The sequence below is a fragment of the Pteropus medius genome, unplaced genomic scaffold (genome assembly GCF_902729225.1).
Source record: "Pteropus medius unplaced genomic scaffold, Ma_sr-lr_union100, whole genome shotgun sequence".
Classification (NCBI taxonomy): Eukaryota; Metazoa; Chordata; class Mammalia; order Chiroptera; family Pteropodidae; genus Pteropus; species Pteropus medius.
The window spans coordinates 16,304,702-16,320,885 of NW_024349799.1; the positions used below are offsets into that span (position 1 = coordinate 16,304,702).

A 16,184-nucleotide genomic window follows, 5' to 3' on the forward strand; every position below is an offset into this window, starting at 1 on the left:
CATCCTTGTCAACATTTGCCATCGTCAGTCTATTTAGTTTTAGCCACTTGAGTGTGTACGTAGGGGTATTTCATTGTGTTTTTAATTTGCATTTTCTGATGACCGATAATGTTGAACACTTTTTCACATGCTGTTGACCATTCTTATAGTTTCTTTTGCCCCTCCTCCCCCTTTAAAATTAGGTCATTTGTCTTCTTGTAGTTCTTCTTTACATACTCTGGACACAAGTTCATTCTTTTTCTTAATGGTGTCTTTGATGAGCACAAGTTTTAATTTTGTTGATGCCTAATTTATGGATATTTTTCATTTTATGTCTATAGCTTTTTGTGTCCTAAGAAATCTTTGCTTATTTTCTATCACAGAGATTTTCTTCCATGTTTTCTTCTAGAAGCTTTATAGTTTTAGCGATAGGTCTAAGATCTACCTCGATTTAATTGTGTATAGCATGATATAGGAGTCTAGGTCCATTTACTCCCATATAGATATCCAGTTGCTGAAAAGACGAGTTGCTTTGGCACTTTAGTCAAAAATCCATCGGCCGTGGAAGTGCACTCATATATGTGTATAGCCGTCTCTAGAAGCCAGGGTGTTTCTCTAGAACAGAGAAGGGAAATAGGTGACACTTGTGATTTCACTCTGTGCTCTGCCCCTATGGTAGTTATTAGTAATTGATCATGGCACTCTTTCCCATGAATTTAGACATGGTTTCAGGATCCTCTCCAATAAAGCACTGCAGGCAGCCACTGCCAGTCATCTGGAGTTGACATTTGAGATGAATTACTTCTGGCATCTCTGATTGAAATTGTCAGAGTAGGTTAAGTTATTAGCTCAAGATTCCACAGCGGGTGAGTGCAGAGCCAGGATTTGGAGTCAGGTCTGCCTGTGTGACTCTGAAGCCTGTGCTGTCTTATCCACTGCTCCAGACCGCTTTGCATGAATCATTTCAGCACGTTACTTAATCTCCCTGACCTTCAACTTCTTCACCTGTGGAATAGGGGCAGTGGCCACCTAGAGGAGTAGAAGTGAGGAGTAATGAGGTAATCCATGAAGTAGCTAGTGGAGTGCCTACACATAATAGGTATTCAGTAAGTGGTTATGATGATGAGGATGATGATGAGGATGATGATATGATGATGAGGAGGATGATGATGAGGATGATGATGATTTGGTTCCCTTGAGAAACAGCTTTTCCCTAGGGAACTGGAAGCCACCAGCACATGAGAGTCCCTTGCCTGCTCCCATGTAACCTTGGGCTCCTAGCTTTTCAAGCTGGAGGCCTCAAAGGGGAGTCCTGCTTCCTAGAAATTGCTAATGGAGCCCAAGCCACAGGCCTAGGTATCCAGGCTACCTGGGCCTTATTCCTTCTCTCCTTTGTGTTAGGGAACAGGCCAGATGGGCTTCCAGAATGTTCTCTCTGGGGACCCTCTTCCCCTCTCCTTTGATTCTTCGGCTTATCTACTTTTCCTTTTGACAGGCCACATGGTCTCCCCCACCACAGAGGCTAATCCAGTTTCTTTAACCTGGACCCAGATCCTTTTCATGTTTTTTCTCAAAAAATGTGAAGCAATGTCAAGTTGTAGTGAAGAACATAGTTTCTGCCTGGGCTTAAGGCTTTACCATTTTCTAGCTGTGTAACTTCTCTGTGCCTCAGTTTCCTCTGTGCCTCCACAGTTTATAGAATAGGGATAGAAGAGAACCTGCCTAATGCGATGCAGACTAATCGAGATGATGTATGTTTATCACTTAGAACAGAGGCACGGAGCATGTGTAGCAGAAATGTTAGCTGTTACTCTGGCAGAGAACAACAATGCATAGAGGGAAAGTCCGGAAGGAAATACACCGATTTTTCTGTCGTTTTCCTCAGGACTGCCCGATTTCTTGCCCTGCTTGGTCCCCACAGCTGAGGTTCCTCTCCATGTCCAATGAACAAAAACAGAAATTGCATTTTGTAAGATTGGCCCCTCCTGAGTCCTGTGTATTAGACCTGAAACCCTGCCTGGAAAATGTGGATGATAGTGAGGGTATTGGAAAAAGGCTGAAAACAAAAATCCTGCCCAGCAAACTTACACAGACCCAGAAGGGGTCTTCAGAGAGCGAGCGTCCCCCCGATCATGCTCCCAACTCCTGTAGTCAGGCTGCCCTGAACGATTCAGGGCTCACAGGCCAGGCAGTCCCCATGGGAACAGGAAGACCCTGCAAAGCCGGTGTTCTCATAAAGGATTTGGGGATTGGACTTAGTGGACATCTGGATAATTCGAGGCTATGGGGAGTTCTGAGGTTGGCTTTAGAATGCATTTTATGATCTGTTTGTCTCCATCAGAAGTTTCCTTCCTTATTCTTTTTGCCTGTGGCTAATATTAATATGAGTCTATATTTCTAGACAGACACTGACTGACCTTGTACCCCTATAGAGCACTTGGTGTTCAGGGTGTCTCTGTGGAGCTGCTTTCCGTGCTGCTCTAGCCCTAGTTGAGCCACTTACTTGCCCTTGAAGGCCTGACTAGCCATCCCTCCCTAACTTAGCCCCTGGCTCTATGACATCCTGCTTGTTTTGGGTCCTGCTTTTCCTAATGGATTGTTCCAGGTCTGGAGCACAGAGACTGGGGCTTGGGATTTAGTAACCTACTGTGTGATATTGTACAGTTCAGTCCTCTTCCATGAACCTCAGTTCCTTCATTTGTAGAACTGAGCCCACTCCACAGGGTTGCTGTGAAGATTACAGGAGGAAGCAGGTGGAGTGGATATTATCATGGGCAATGAGCTAAATGCTTGTGGGGTGGTTTCATTTTTTATCCCACTCTTCTCTCCAGCTGCTATAGACATGTCTTCACTGAGACCGGATTGGGGTTGGGGGGTCCTGCTGCACTCCACCGCCACCCCATGTGTTCTTGTTATTTACCTGACACTCAAGCCCAGTGTGCCTGCTACTTTGAGAGGGCCTTGGATGAGGGATTCTGTGTTTGCTTCTGAAGGGACATCACCCCTGCATTTCTGAGCCCCAGCAGGTAGCTCCTGTATGTCACTCTCTGGTTGGCTTTTTCCTCCTTAACCCCTGGCAGATTCCCTGCTGAGGGGAGGTGGAGTTTCAGGCCTTGGGGTGTGTATTCATTTCCTGGGGCTACTATAACAAGTTACCAAAAATTCGATGGCTTAACAACAGAAATTTATTCTCTCACAGTTCTGGAGGCTAAAAGTCAAAAATCAGGGTGTCAGCAGGGCTGTGTTCCCTCCAAAGGCTCTAGAACAGGAGGATCCTTGCTTGCTGCTTCTGGCTTCTGGTGGCATCAGGTATTCCTTTGGCTTGGGAACTCAACTCTGCCTCTGTCTTCATACAGCCTTCTCTTCTCTCCGGCTGTCTCTGCTCTGTGGGTCTCTTATAAGGATTTAGGGCCTGTCTGATTCCACTTGGATCTCATCTCAAGATTCTTAACTTAATTATATTTCAAAGACCCTGTTTCCAAATTAGGTCACATTTGAAAATTCCTGGACATGGACACTCTTTAACCCACTGTAGGTATAGGCTGCCGTCTCTTAGGAGCTCCTGATGGGAGATCCAGAGGCTGTGCCAGCACCTGCTCACCCTTGTATAGTTGGATGCCATTCAAGTGTGACAGCAGGGGTGTATGTGAGAAAGGGCTGGCCCAGTGCAACCCCAGCTCTGTGTCCTGAGGGGCAGGGAGTATTCTTTCCATCCTTGCTGCCACAGGGCTTGGTACATAAGGGGCCCATAGTAGGTGCTTAGTAAATACTTAGTGGTTGGTGCTTAATAAATACTCATAATATGTGACTCATTAATCTTTATTGATAGATGCAGCCTTGAGAATGTTGCATTGAACAAAAAAGCCCAGTACTTTCTTGGAGAATTTCCATAGACTTTTTTTTTTTTTTTGCAAATAAACAGCACTCTCGATTTTAAATGAAATGATATATGCTTATAAAAAAATTTAAGCAATTATAAAGTATAAAGTAAAAAAAAAAACCCTAATAATCATTCTACCATCCAGACATATTCATCCTTACCAGACATCTTGGCATCATACACAGAGATAGAGGCATAAATAAATGGGATTGCATTGTTTGTGTTCTTTTGTAATAAAAAGAGTTAAATTCAATTTTACTTGCATTTAACCAGTGAAGAAAAAACCAGGTGGCTCAGAAGGAATTGCTGAAGTTTAGATAAATGTTTCCTCTCTGTAAGAGATATTAATTCCTATAAGAGTCCTCTAAAGATGAGGTAAAAGGTTAAAAAAACCTTTGAGGGTAGAGACCTTAATTTTTTAAAATTAAATTATTTCAGCTTTATACATAGCGATTGGCTCCCTGATTTGAAGTAGAAGAACCAAGTGATTTTGGGAGGGAGGTAGTGCAGTCTGTGAACTTGGCTTCTCAGAGGGCATGACGTATTGCTTTTGAGGGGAACGGCTATGCCCTTACCAGGAGGCTGGGCTGACGGGCTCTGCATTTCCAGCTGTGTGAAGGGAACATTCCAGAGCCTGAGCTCAGTTACACGTGGAAGTGAAGCTGAGCTATGTTGCAGGAATGAGTTGGGTTTGTTAGGAAGTGACCTAGGTCAAGCTGCTTTGATTTGGCGGCAGGACCAAGAAGTTTTTGAGATGTTAGATGTGAATATGATGGCTGATTGGCTCCAAATGGGAGGCCAGAAGTGAGGGGTAAATGGCCAGATGGCTTCATTTGCTGTAGAGGAGAGAAAGAGGAGAAAGTGGGGGTGAGGTGGGGAAGGAAAGTGGGAATAAAGGTAGAAGAAGGGAGTGGAGAGGCCAGTGGTGGTGGAAGAAGGAAGGAAAAAGATTGAGAGAGGTGAGGTGGAGGAGTTGGGTTTGCCTCATTGAGAATCATTAACTGGTAGGCCTGGGCCCAATTTGTCCCCAGATATGCTTTGTTTGACCAACATGATATTAAAACATTCATTTCAGTACTATAGAGAGGGATGTGTTTTCTCCAACTCCTGTTTTGCCTTGTGTTCTTCCTGACTCCTAAAGGTGTCTGGGATTAAGACCTTTACCACAGATGCCCTGCTGCTGTTTCTAGAGCTCTCCCTCCCTGGGGGCAGGTTGCCTATGCTCCGAGGAGGCCAGAATTGCATCTCACCTCAGAGACGTGGTAGGGATCAGGATGATTTTGAGAATACTACTAGATTCTCTCATGGCGCCTCAGCCTCACCTGTGGATGTCCAGATGGGGTTTAGGACAGCATTTGAGTGTTCCTTTGGGGAGGTTATTCCATGGTTGGGAGATCTGGGCTGAGGGAGACAGGAAGCAAGAGCTGTGGCTTATTTATCTCTATCTCATGCTTGGTGACCTTTTATTGAACTGAGAAGGTATGATCTCTATTCTTGGAGGGTGTGATGGCTGTGAGGAGCCAGAGCCCCAGAAACCACCCTCTGAGAGTGACTGAATGTGTGACATGACCTCCACTGAGTGCTCTAGTGGTTCCTTTTTGGGTGTGGAGGCACCGGTGGCCTGGGTAAGTGCAAACAGGCGGGAAACCCTTGCATGATCACTTTTCCATGAGGGAATCGATCCTGGAGCGTTAGGCCCCAGAGTGAGCCCCTTAAACACCAGAATAGTGAAGCAGAAAGCAGGTCAGGAAACATGGTCAGATCTGAGGAGCAGGAAGGTGGGTCTTCAGAGCTGGGAGGGTCCAGTAAGTGTCAGGGTTCGGCCTTGTCACCTGAAGAGCAGGCCTGAGTTGGGGATCCAGAGCCTGGAGGTACCCGAGGGGAGTGCTGGCAACAGAGGTGGGAACTGGGAAGCTAGGCCTCCCAGGTCATCAGTCCAGCCTGAGTGGTCATGGATATGCAGTGCCCTGAGCCCTGTTTGCATGGCATGGTCCTCTGCCAGCTGGGTGGGCACCCTTTCTCCTTGCTGCATGAGTCCCAGGTCCCATGGAGGCCAGTAGTCCACACCTGGTTTCTTGAAGATCAGCAAAGAGCTTCATTGCAGTTATCAAAATATCAAAATAAAGTTCACCTCAGACTGTGAATGTGTGCCATTTCAGTTTTGAGGCATGGAGAATGGTTACCCAGTCAGAGGTACAGAGCTAGAGTGTAAGATTTCCTTTCTACTCAAAGTCTTCTTGGACTTGCACCTGTCAAGAGGTCTGTCCTGAACCCTATCTGGTTAGGTTCTTATAGCTGCTGAAACAAATGACCACAAACTTAGAGGCTTAAGATAACAGACTTATCATCTTCTAGTTTTGGAAGTCAAAAGTCTGAAATGGGTCCTTACATGGGTCAATATCTAAACTCAAGATATTAACAGGGCTGCTTTCCATCTGGATGCTCAAAGAGAGAACCCATTTCCTGGCCTTTTCCATCTTCTAGAGGCTGCCTACATTCCTTGCTCTTGGCCCCATTCCTCTGTCTTCAAAGGCAGCAACCACTGAGCTAGGTTCTCACACTGTCATCTCTCTGGTTCTCTTCTTCCGCCTCCTATTATAAGGACTCTTGTGATTACACTGGGCTCACTGGATAATCCAAGCTCCTCTTCTCATCTCAGGGTCAGCTGATTAGCAATCTTAATTCTATCCGCAACCTTAATTACCCATTCCCGCCATGTAACCTCACATAGTCACAGGTTCTGAGGATTAGGACAAGAGCATTTGTAGGGGGCATTATTCAGCCTGTGGCAAGGTTAGGCCACCTTCATGGTTCAGTGGGAGAGACTAGGCTTTGTTAGATCTGGGTCCCTTATCTGTAAAATGGGGGATTTTTTTTTACCTGCTTTCTAGTGGAAACCCTAGAGGCCCAGCACACAGTAGGTCTTCCTTCTATGGGATTCTATGGTTATGTGACTGATTCTTTGCCTGATTTCATTGCTTTTTGAGCCCATGACTGATTATATGATTTCAGATGTTCTCCTTCTGACCATGGGATTTGATGGATATGTTGTATATTCATAAGCTTTCCACAGAGAAAAGAAGGCCGCATAACACCACACTGTCTAGAGCTGAAATCATCTTGATTTTGTTATCTTCAGGCAGATACTTGCTGGTCGCCCATCCAGGTGAAAAGATAAACCCTCACTGAGGAAAGAAATGTCATATGTGAGCTTCGCCCAACCCTGATCTGCAGTTGTCCAATCTTTCCTTGAAAGAAGCTGCCATCGCCTACCTCCAATCACACATTGTCGTCTTCTTCCCATCTAACCTGGATCTTGCTGCAGTTTCAGCCTGCTGGCTCTCAGTTTGGCTAGCAGTGAAACGGCAAAGCTGCCCACCTGACTGATCACACCTAGTCCTGGTGATCTGCTTCTGTCTCATCGTAACGGTGCCACTGCTTCTGTCCTCAGGGCCACCCTCTGCCTCTTCCCATCAGAGTGCACCGTCTGTCGTGTGGGTCCAGGGTCATCTGGGGGTGAGGGTGGGAACGCCTGTGGGAGGAGAGGGAGGCACTTCATGCTGAGACTGGCCATGCTTAGATAACGCTCCCCAGGTGACCTGCCTGGCACAGAAAGTACCCCTCCTGGTCCCCCGGGTCAGATAGTGTTGCCCGGCTACGGGGCAGCCAGCGAGGTCTGACAGGGAAAGTAAACAGGCACACATGTTTACAATTCAATATCACTGAGCAGGAAACACCCACAGGGCCTTCCAGCCCACCAATAATTCTTCTCACTCCATGAGTGTGGGGTGGGAGGCTCTGCACCAGGACTCAGATGGTCTCTTCTGGGAATTGGCCATCAGTTGTTATGAGGGACGGGGAGGGGGTGGGCAAGTTACAGCCTTGACCCCATGGGGACTGTCATCCTGGTCACCTGGGCAAGACTCTTGAGATACCCTGGGGCTGGCCTGGACTCCTCAGCTGGATGAAGCTTTGAGGACATGGGGCTCTGGGGCAGCTAATCCAGATTTTGCTATGGACTGTGAAGAGATCGCTGTAGAATGTGTGCACCGCATGGGGCACCCAGAAGCCAGCACAGGGGATGATTAGGGGCTGAAATCTGCTGGCCAACAGGGTGTCCTGTGAGAGACTGCATCTGACCAGAGGAAAGGGTGCCTTTTTCCAGTTGTTCCACTGAAGGGGTACGCTTTTCGAATTCACACAGAGGCACTTTATAGGCTAGCCTTGGTCCTGCTAAAGGTGACTCACTGAGTTGGTTGAGTCCCAAAAACCACATGTGTGATGCTGAGCATCACGTGGCTTGTCCCCAGGCAGGCTCATTGCCTCCTGGGGGATCAGTAAGTTGCTAAAGTATAGTGAATGAGGGGAGGTTACAGAGGGAGTCGTAGCAGCTGTGGGGAAACAGTAGAGGTGAGCAAATCTACTTCCTCTGTATAGGATGGGAAAGCAGGCTGGCTTCCTCTTAGCTAGAGGTACACAAATAGCTGCCTGGGGGCATCCCTGAGCTCTTGGTAGGGGAGACCATAGGATGGCATCCTGGCAGGGTCACTCCTGGCAGGGATCGTTTGGCAGCAGTGGGTGGTCTGCAGCTAGTGAGGTTGACATTTTCCCTGCATATGCTTCGTGTTTGCTACTCTTGTTGCTCAGGCTTCTTCTTCTCCCCACCACCGTACAACCTCCCTCCTTTCTAAATCTCCTCACTCAGAAGCACACTAGGATTCCACCACCTCCATGGAGCCTTCTCTGAACCCCTCTAGCAAGAGTTCGTATTGCTTCTTCTCTTGCACTAAGAACACCTTACACACAGAAGTGCCAGTGAAATCCCTTCATTCACTTTGTGAATATTTATCAAATGCTTGCCATGGGTTAGGGACTGCTTTAGGGCCTGGGGATGCAGCAGTGAACATGATTCCTGCCCTCATGGAGCTTACCTGCCAGTGAGGGAGGTAGACTGTAGATAAGAAAGTCATCAAAAACTACAGCCTCTGATTGGTGCTCTGAAAGAAAGACACAAACATGGTGTTTGGGTGTTCACTGTTTCAAGGGTGCTATTTGAGAATATCGGTGTCTGTGGGAGGGAGAAATGGCTTTCCCTGGGGGCTCAAAGAAGGCCTCTGGGGGAGGTAATGTTTAAGCTGGGCCCAAAAGGATACGAAGGAATGGCTGTGTGAAGAGCTAGGGTGTGCCTGGATGCCAGAAATAAAAGTGCAAAGGCACCAAGGCCAGAAAGAATCTGTACTTTTGAGGAACAGAAAGAAGGCCTGTGTAGCTAGAGTATAGTGAATGAGAGGAGGTTACAGAGAGGCAGAGCATGCCAGGCCTTTGGGCCTTGAAAGGGGTTTAGATCTTCATCAGCAAAGTGATATGATTTTTATCTGGCATCAGCAAAAATAGATGGAGGGAGACCAGATTGGAGGTTGTTGCTCTAGTCTGGACAAAAACTTGAGGGGGCTTGGACCTGGGAGGTTGGCAGTGGTGATGGACAGAAATGGATGGATTCAAGTTATGTTAAAGAGGTGAGGACAACAGGGTATACTGATGGATTGGACACGGGAGGTGAAGGAAAGGGAGGAATCTAGATGCCTAGTCATCCTAGATGGGATTTGAGCAATAAATAGTGTTTGGTCTTATTTTTCTAGATAGAGAAGCCTGGAAAGGTTTGAGAAGGAAGATTAGGGGCTCTATTTTGGACACACCAATTTTGAGATACTTATGATATTGTAAATTAGATGTGGAGGTTCAAGGAGAGGTCAAAGTTGGAGATATTCATGTAGGGGAATCAGCATAGAGATGGTATTAAATCTGGGGGATGGTTGGGTAGCATGGGAGGACAGCGGAGACGGATGAGAGCAGGGCCTCCATCGGAGGAGGAGCCTATGAAGAGGCTGAAGGAAACTAGGAGAGCAGGGCTGTTGTGGAAGCCCAGAGGAAGGGACGCAGCAAGAAGGAGGGCGGTGCTGAGAAATGAAGACCAGAGTTCTTGGATTTGGCAACGTGGAGGCCACTGGTGACCTTGACAAGAGCATTTCAGGGGAGCTGTGGGGCCAGGTTGATTGGCTTCTCTGAACCCCAGGAAGACTGTCACTCAAAGTGTGCAAAATTCCATAGAGCTGACCAGAGTAGCCAAGCATAGAAACACTCTGACTCCATCTGCTCCAGCTGAAGTTGGGGTCTCCTATGTGTAAGATGAGGCTAGGACCTGGGCACACTGTTTCCTGGGGTAGAACAGATCCAGGTCGCCTGATGGTTCTAGGAGAGGATGGTTACGAGGGTGAGTGCCCAGTCCAAGCCTCATAGGTTCAGCCAAAATCAGGATGCACCTTCCTTATGCCTGGAAGAGCAAGGTTATGATTTCACCTCCTGGTGGCCTTTCAGACTGGTTACTCCCAGGGCTCCAGTTCAGTCTTCCCTCTGGATAACCACGTGGCCAAAGGAATTCCCAATTTAATGAAAATGAGGCTGTGCTTTGGGGCCAGGACATGCCCCCTGCTCTTTGGGGAGCCGAAGGGGTCCTAGAAGTGTGTCTGGGACTGTAAGAATCCAGGGATCTCTTTAGCAAGATCTGCTTTGCAATCGCCTGTGTTGACTGCATCCATCTGCATCACAGGGAAATGGCTTGGAGCCCCAGCTGTGGGTCTACATCTTCTGTATGGCTCACCGGGCCCTCTTGTGGCCGATACCATCAATACCAGATAGTTGGCTGGCAGGAAACTGGGGATGACAAGTCCACCAGCTACCTGCTAAGTCAGCTGGGATGACAGACCCAGGGGGTCAGGTTGCCAGGAGCCGGGTGCTACCACTGTGTCCACTGCTAATAACCTCACCGCTCAGGTGCCCCTGAATACCTCCTTAGGGGAGACCAGGCCTATGTAGCGGCTCTGGCAGCCTCCTCAGTCAGAATGAGCACTTCTGCTACTGGGTCCTGCGTTCCCAGCATGGCAGGCTCATCTGCTGTTCTAGTCCCACCCAGCCTACGGCTTCATGCAAGGTCTGGAAGGTGGCACCAGTCCTCCGAGCCAGATGCCAGCACCACTTCAAACACATCCACTGGATGCATGGATCTCTTTTGGTAGAGAAGGAAGTGGATCATGAAAAAGAGGCTGAGGTCTCTAACTTCATCCTCTTTCACTTTATGTGCCTCCTTTGTTCTCTGTCTGCTTTTGAAGAGGGGACCACTGGGCAGGTAGATTGCAAGCAGCAACAGATAATAATGGTTCTTACCTTGTGGGACCATAAACCTCCCCAAAGCCTCATGTGTTTGCATGAGTGAGTGCTTATTGTGTGTGTGGGGTGAACGTGGATGTTTGTGGAGCTCTCTGTTGTACCATCCTTGTGTTTTGGGTGTCTGTTTGAGAATGGATGCTGCAGGACCCTGCATTGGTGTGAATGTATTTTTAGCCAAATGCTTCCCTCAGCTGGAGCAGCTGGGCCCGGGATGGGCAGCCCAGGGGCACTACCCCAAACTTTGTCAGGGCGTGCATTTGCCCCAGTAGCCCATTCATCAGCCCCAGCTGGCAAAAGGGGGTGGGGGCAATTGTGCTATTTGATATGGTTTATGGAGAAGAGAGCTGTTCAGCATTGCAGCCCTTACATGGTTGTTTATATAATTAGGCTATTGGAGCTCCGGGATTGACTGTTAGAGTCACTGGGGACAGAAAGCATTTATTTAGGTAATCATTAACTAGAAGAGGGAGGAGGAAAAGAACGTGCAATTTGTGCAATTTACCAGTGTTCCTTTTCTGCAGGTTAGCCTGAAAGGAAATGCCCAACAACCTTTCTCCCTCTGGGGAGGGGAAGGTTGGGTGGGGTCTTTTAGAGGTGGAATGAATTGGATAGCATCTCTCAGGCCCATGGGAGCATGAGTCCCCAAAATGACTAGTTTCTCAGTTTCCAATATCGCCCTCTGTTCAGCCAGGCACACGGCAAAAAAAAACAAAAAAAAAACAACAAAAAAAACCACATGTATTGACTGATTCAGTTCTCAGTCCAGTACATCTGATGAGAACCTGCTGTGTGGTAGGCAAGGGGACTGGCTCCAGCAAAATCCCAGCAATCTATTGTCCTGGGTGGAGGGGGCCATTAACAGGAAGAGTTCTGATAATTGAAATTCTGGCTTAGATAATCTCTAGTCTACGGCCATGCTACCCTGAACAAGCCCGATCCCATCTGATCTTGGAAGCTAAGCAGGGTTGGGCCTGGTTAGTACTTAGATGGGAGACCACCTAGGAAGACCAGGTGCTGTAGGCGTAAAAAATAAAAAATAAAAAAAATAAGGGATTGTAAGCTGACAAGGTCCTTGAAATCTCTGAGGTCAACCAAGAGTTGCCTCACCTAAAAAAAAACTTAAAAAGAAAAAAGATAATTTCTAAACCTTGCTTTTGCCACTTACTAACAGTGCTAATATAGGCATGGGGGCGGATGGGGAGCTTTGTTTTTCTTCTTCGTCTTAGAGCAGAGGTTGTGCAGGTAGGAACATCTCCTGGGCAAGAGGGTGCCGAGAGCAGCCAAGCCCTGGGCAGTCAATAGCCTGCGGCTGCTGATAGGGCACCCGGTGGTCTCTCTGGGGCGACAGCTCATCCCCAATGGAGGGGAAGGGAGAGCAGCCACCTGCATACCCTGTAATGAGTGTGGAAACCGAAGCACAGAAGTAGGAGAGGGCCATTGAGAAGGTTCGTTAGCATATAATATATGGTGCCTCCTCCTTTAGAAATGGTATGAGGTTGTATCCTTCCACTCACTCAGTTTTCCCCAAACAGGCTGAGGGGGAGTTGAGTAGTGAGAATGGGATGAATCCTTATTTTGGAGATGAGTGAACTGAGCTTTGGTCACAGCCAAGTGAATGGCAGGATGAGGACACCTTCCCTGGTGGTAGCTGGGTATGTTCCACTTCCGCAAGATGATGCTAGGCTCTGCTGGGAGGGCAGCGATACTCCCATGGGTCGGGGGAGGTAGAGGGAGAGCTTCGGGCCGGGGGCAACTTCTGAGATAAGGGAAGGGGAGCAGGGTCTGCTGGGGAGGGCATAGGTTCCACGTCTGCTCTGTGGTGGCTTCTCTCTGAAGTTGCTTCTTCAGTCTCTCCTCTCTCCAAGGTACAATTCAAGGCCAGGACTGGGGGAGGAGGCTAATTGGTACCATGGTCTACAGTGCCTGGTTCCCAAAACTGACTTGGTGGAGGGAGAGGTGGAGAGCTGGTGGCAGGGCCCAGAAGTCTTCTGCTGCCCCAGCTGCAGACCCAGAGTCCAGGTGTGCTGGGCATGGCTGCAGTTTCCACTCTCAAGGAGCCAACAGGAAAGAGAGCAGGAGGGAGGGGAAGAGAGAAGAGGGGAAGGATGTGTAGTGTGGAAGGGTGATTTGGACAGCATTCTGGTTTGTGCAGGAAACTTGAGTGGGAAACAGAGACCACTGGAGTGATGGAGGGAGGGAGCCTTACCGCTGACTCTCAGCCAGACACCCGACTGCCAGTGCCAGTTAGGAGAGAGGACAGCTATGCAGCACATGACACTTTGCATTTCAGGGATAAGAAGACTTGGGGGAGAAGCAGAGATTTTTTTTGGGAGGGCAACACTGCCTTTTGCTCCCGCCCTCTCAGCCTAGGAGTCACTTTGTTTCCTTTTCCTCGGGATAAACACCAGCAGGGCCCCTGGGCTTCTTGCCTGGGCCATAAGTATGGCCACTGGTGAGCCAAACTGACCCCTTCCTCACTCTTCTGCCTCCAAGCCTTCGTTTAGGCCGTTGCCTCTCTTGAGTGCCTAACCTTCCAGTTCACCCTGTTGCAGGCCTAAAGGTTTGTTTCCAGTAATCTGATGAGATTTACAGAGCTCTTTTTACAATCGCCCCACTGTGAGTTTCAGACCTAACACCAAGCCCAACTTTGTGGGGAAGACCAGAAGTTTCAGGCCACAGAGGGGAACAAAACCAGAAACTGTGCCAACTGGCACCCCAAAGCCTGGCTTGGAGAGCCATGATATAGACACCAGTGTTGGGCTGGGAACAAGTGTCACACCCTTGTTCCAAGGGACAACTTGGAAGCAGGAACCCCAGTTGTTTCCTAGAAAATGGGGCTGGATTGCCCAAAGACAGAGTCCCTTGCAAACACCCACGGGGTCTTATGGCCTCGCTCATAACCACTGGTGGTGAGGTCCATCATCCACTCTTTGTCCTGTGTATACTTTAGATTGGTACAGTGCTTTACAGTTTATAAAGCATTTTATAGTTTATAAACCAGAATTCTTCTGGTTCTCACAGCCACCTTGAAAGAGAAGAATTGTTTTGCCCATTTTATAGATGAGAAAATTGAGTCCCAGATAAATATAGCACGCCCCTTAGCCAGCTGGTAAGACACAAAACTTGAGGCTTATGATTTCAACTATCCCAAGAAATAATTACTGAGTATGAGTAATTACTGAGTGTCTACTACTGTATTTCATGTTTTCTAAAACATAGCCCTCCACACATTCAACATGTCTCAAATCAGGCTGTATCTCACAGCAATAGCGTGCCACAGTTTGTAATTGGCAGTGCTTTTGCTTAGTGGTACCTAAGGTAATGTGTATCTTACAATGGATGTCATTTTAGGTTTTATGAAATCTGGTATGTGTACAACCCTGCTGTGTGTAGACAGAGCTTCTGCCCGCCAGTTTTTGGTCTAGAGGAAAGAGTAGGCAGTTCTAGCCATTTATATAAAACAGAATATGCTATGTACCCAAACGAAGTTAAGTGCTATTCTGGCTGAGGGGGTTTCAGAAAGACGTTAGGAAGGAGGGGTGGATTTGAGCCCTGAACATCCTGCTTCTTGTGTGTCGACCAGTTGATCAAAATGACACACCCTGTTCCCACTTGTGTGGTGGCTTCAAACTTGGACTCTGGAGGCTGACTGTGCTTGCATCGCTGATGCCATCTATTGACCTAGTCACCTCTCAGCCTTGGTTTCCACAGCTGTAGAGAGGGGATGATAATAGAGATTGCTTCATAGGTGGTCATGAGGAATAGATGAGAAAACACATGTAAAGTACTTAGTCAAGGGCCTGGCACATGTAGTGAGAGCTCAATAAATATCAACTGTTCCCATCGCAACGTTAATTCTATAAATTCAACAGAGTCGGCAGACATTTGTTGATCAGTTGTCCTTATGTTAGGTGCATTCATGTTTGTCATTTCATTTCATTTCATTTTCAGAGCACCTTGGAAGGTGGGGATCACTATTCCAACTTTACAAATGAAGAGAATGGGGCTCAGGTCACACAGTGGGCTGGCGGCTGGGCTGAGATTTGGATGCCGGTCTGTCTGACTCCCCATCTGGTGCTCTAAAAAGAGCACAGCTGCTGCTGAAAAATTATAGGCGAGGAAGGGAACCCTGTTGATCCCGGGGACTTGCTCCAGGCTGGGGGTTTTTATAATCAAATTATTACCACTAAGTGTTCTTAATAGTAGGTTTTCTGGTGAAAAAGTAAGATCTCATTCAGAGGCAGAGGAGGCTAATTTGACAGAGGGGACCTTAATTTCTCCTCCCCCCATCTCCACTGCCAGTGGAAAGAGGGCAGTTTTACTCTACCAGAACGGCTGTCTTCCTGCTCCTCGTTTGCTCTTTCGTGCTTCGCCTTCCTTGGGGCTTACTCTAAGTGGCCTGTGTGCTCTCACTGCCCACCCTGGAGAGGCTGCCAGTGTGTGGTCACCACTGCTGCCCATGGCCCTGCCAGGGGCTGTGGACCTTTTCGCCTGGAGTGTCTTTCTTGGCATCTGAGTTTAGCACAGGCAAAACACTTACTGTCTCTCCCTACCCTCTTTCTCTCCATTCTCTTCACCTCATCTTCTTTTTCTAGAACCCTTGGCTGTGCTACTAACAGGCTGTGTGACCTTAAGCAGGTCAGTTAACCTCTTTGAGCTTCATTTCCCACTTCCTCCCCAACAGGATTATCATCAGAGACCAATGGGAGGTAGTGGGAATGAATTCCAGGCCTGGATATTGACTCTTGCTCTACCACTGTGTATCCTTAGATGCAGGACTTGATTTTCTTGCAAAATGGGGACAGTAACCCTTTTCTGGAAAGTCCTTCCTTTGCAGCATAGCCATTGCACTCCTCTGTGTGTCCCTGCAGGCATTGGCTTACCCCAGGTACTGTTCTTCTTTAATTGGGTTGTAATTATTTACTTCTGATTGTCTCAGTCACTAGACGGAAGTCAGTTCCTCTGTTCAGTTATTCACTCAGTAAGTATTTATCGAGCACCTAGGTGTCATGTGCTGAGGTTACAGATGTAGTGGGGGAAACAGATAAACAAGAAATTACGATACAGAGAGATAAGTGGTTCGATAGGGCACGTGCAGGAT

The 16,184-nt window shown here is 47.8% G+C and overlaps 1 protein-coding gene and 1 non-coding gene across 13 annotated transcripts in view; both read left to right on the top strand.

The window, feature by feature from the left end:
• Positions 1-16,184, top strand: part of RAP1GAP2 (RAP1 GTPase activating protein 2) — a 220,120-nt gene that overhangs the window by 121,779 nt on the left and 82,157 nt on the right. The window lies entirely within an intron of this gene.
• LOC120621210 (5S ribosomal RNA) lies at positions 11,988-12,106 on the top strand. Its single transcript, XR_005658097.1, has one exon. It is a non-coding gene; the product is annotated as a 5S ribosomal RNA (ribosomal RNA).